Source organism: Humulus lupulus, chromosome 8 (assembly GCF_963169125.1).
Source record: "Humulus lupulus chromosome 8, drHumLupu1.1, whole genome shotgun sequence".
NCBI lineage: Eukaryota > Viridiplantae > Streptophyta > Magnoliopsida > Rosales > Cannabaceae > Humulus > Humulus lupulus.
Window position 1 is genome coordinate 149,614,745 of NC_084800.1, and position 3,045 is coordinate 149,617,789.

At 40.8% G+C, this 3,045-nt stretch overlaps 1 non-coding gene across 1 annotated transcript; it reads left to right on the plus strand.

The window, feature by feature from the left end:
* Window positions 1-2,390: 2,390 nt before the first annotated feature.
* Window positions 2,391-2,496, plus strand: LOC133799028 (small nucleolar RNA R71). The gene has a single exon (XR_009876236.1). It is a non-coding gene; the product is annotated as a small nucleolar RNA R71 (small nucleolar RNA).
* The last annotated feature ends 549 nt before the right edge of the window (window positions 2,497-3,045 follow it).

Genomic DNA, 3,045 nt, shown 5'->3' on the forward strand with positions numbered 1-3,045 from the left:
AAAGGTAGGAGGTTGCTGTTTTCTGAATCTTTCATACAGAGGTTCCAACCTGTTCTCAACCACAGGCTGAACCGGGGCTGGTGCTACACTCGGCTGTAGTGGTAACCCGGTGACTGGTGGAGGAGCCTGTTGCCTCAACTAACTAAGTTCCTCCTCTGTTTTCTTCAATCTAGCCTCCATTTCGGCTAATATCAGCTGCCAGTTCTGAGGAGCAGGTGGAGGGTCCTGACCCTGATTGTCATCCTCGGCCCGAATGCCGCGGAGTCTCGATGATTGCCGAGGCATTACAACTAAATGCCTGCAATCAGTGACACCGCTCATCAGGCATGATAACAAGATCCAATTCCACCTCTCAATCTCAACAACAACCAAGATCAAAAATCCAAATAACGTACAGATATCATACAGCACACAACGGGCCTTGCCCTGGCATCATGAATATGTTATTTCACTCATCATTCTCATAATAATCTAAGCAGGCACACAAGCCATTCAAACACATATTCAGATATATTAATCAACCATACCAATCAACCCTGAGTCGAGCTTTTCAATGGCAGCGTGCGTACATGTTCGGTCAATCTCCAGAACCAATAAACCTTGGCTCGCTCTGATACCAAGTTGTAACGCCCTACTACCTTAGAGTCGTTACTAAGTGAGTTTAAAATGGAAATTTTTGCAACTAACTGACTCTACGAGGTTTCTAAAAGCAAAAGTACGACTAAACCAGAGTTTAAGGCTGTACTTTTTGAAAATGTTTAGTTTCATTGAAAAAATTAAGTATCAAACATCCGGGATCCCAAAATAAGGTTTACAAAATATTTACAACTCAAAAATAGATTTACACTTGGTTAACTATCAAAAGAATAGGTTAATACAACCATATTCAAAACGCCCCCAACCAAAGCAGTCGGGTAGGCCGAACATGTACTCGCCGCCCTCACGCTTTCCATACTCATGGCCGGTTGACTGAGTCTTTGCTTTTACCTGCCGCACAGAGCACCCGTGAGCCGAAGCCCAGCAAGAAAAATCATACAGTATATGACATATGCATAAAATATAGTTGACATATAATCCGCTGATAAATAGGAAAACCATCAGACTGAACAAACATGACCATGCCGCCCAGAGGCCTTACCAAGGCTTTGCCAAATTCATGTTCCACAATTTGACAAGAAATGGTGGTACATCCAAGATCTTTGTACTTAGATGGTGTATTGCAATCGAATATCTCACTAGCTTGTTCTGCCAAAAAAGCGATTTTCTTGACATGATGTTTCCTTTTGACGGTGCACAAATCCTTGATAACCTTGGCATAAGCGGACACTTGTTGGATCACATGCAACAATGGAAAGTTGATCTTTACTCGTGTTAAAAGGTCTAGGATTTCACCATGATTTTCCAGTACCTTCCTAGTGGATTTCAAAGTTTGAGGAAAGGGCACCTTTACTCGAATGCTTATTTTCACATCAACATTTAGAGCGGGCATTGACGTACTCGATGTATTAGTTAACGGTGAAACCGTACTTTGACCACTTCAAGTAGTGATGGCATTAACCTCTTTTAGATTATTATATGTAGAGGTGGTGTTTTGTGCCATGTGTCGTCCTCATTGATGGATTAGAGGTTGAGCGGGAAGTCTACTATGCTCTTGAATTGCCGAAGAAGTGTTTAACTATGTCATTTGGCTTTTGATGTCTTTCATTTCCTCCACCATATGTGTGAAGCAAGATTTGAGCTCTTGATTTGAGGCCATTTTTGTTTGTGCAAGCATTTGCAAGGTATTCTCAAGAAGATTACTTGACTACATGTTATTTTGAGGAGCAATGTACACGTTTTGCGGTTGTTGCTGCTCAGGCCTTCATTGGCTCCAGAATGCTTGTGGTGAGTCTTACCAATTGAAGTTTAGGTGGTTTCTCCAACCAGGATTGTAAGAGTTTGAGTATGGAGTGTAGGTATTATTGTATAAAGAATTACGTTGCTCCTCGTACACACCTTTCATTTCGCTAAAGGTAGGACAATTAGGTGCTTGATGTTCAATTCTACTACAAACAAAACAAGGTTCTCTTGACTCAGTTTTGGAAACCATGTGGATTCCTCTACCTTATTCGGTTGTAAGAGCCTCTACTTGTCTTGTTACAGAATGAATTTCATCTTTAAAGCTATCCTCTTCACTTTGTTGGTAGGCTACAGCTTAAGAGATCTACTTGTGCTTTTAGTAACACTTGGTCCAGTCCATGTGTGGGCTTTATCAGCAATAATGTTTAGATACTCGAAAGCTTCCTCTGGATCTATTTGGAGGAACTCACCATTGCACATCATCTCTACGAATTTGTGCTCTTGATATGTGAGGCCTTTGTAGAAGTAGTTGTCCAGGCGCCAACTTTCATATCCCTAGTGGGGACATTGATTGAGAAAATCTTTGAACCTTTCCCATGATTGGCAAAGAGTTTCATGTTCTTTTTTAGTAAAGGTATTGATTTGACTTTAAAGGTTATTAGTCTTATGGTGTGGAAAGTATTTGGTAAAGAAAGCAGATGTCATTTTGTCCCAAGTTCCAATAGATCTAGGCCTTAAAAAATACAACAAGTTTTTATCTTTGTCTTTGAGAGAAAAGGGAAAGAACTTCAACCCCACAACGATGGTGACATCAGGTATTTGGTAAAGAAAGCAGATGTCATTTTGTCCCAAGTTCCAATAGATCTAGGCCTTAAAAAATACAACATGTTTTTATCTTTGTCTTTGAGAGAAAAGGGAAAGAACTTCAACCCCACAACGATGGTGACATCAGCTCGGTTGTTGAATGTAGCCACCACCTCTTCGAAATCCTGAATGTGCATATATAGACTCTCATTTTCCAAGCCATGGAAGGTTGGTAAAAGTGGAATCATGTCGGGTTTGAAATCAAAATTTGGCATATTGTTGGGATACATGATGCATGAAGGTGTGGCTGTACGCGTATGATGTAAATAATCTTGTAGCGTTCTTGGTTGGACATCAACTTGATGAGCCATCGTGGGTGGTTCAGGAAGTCTCGGTGAATTG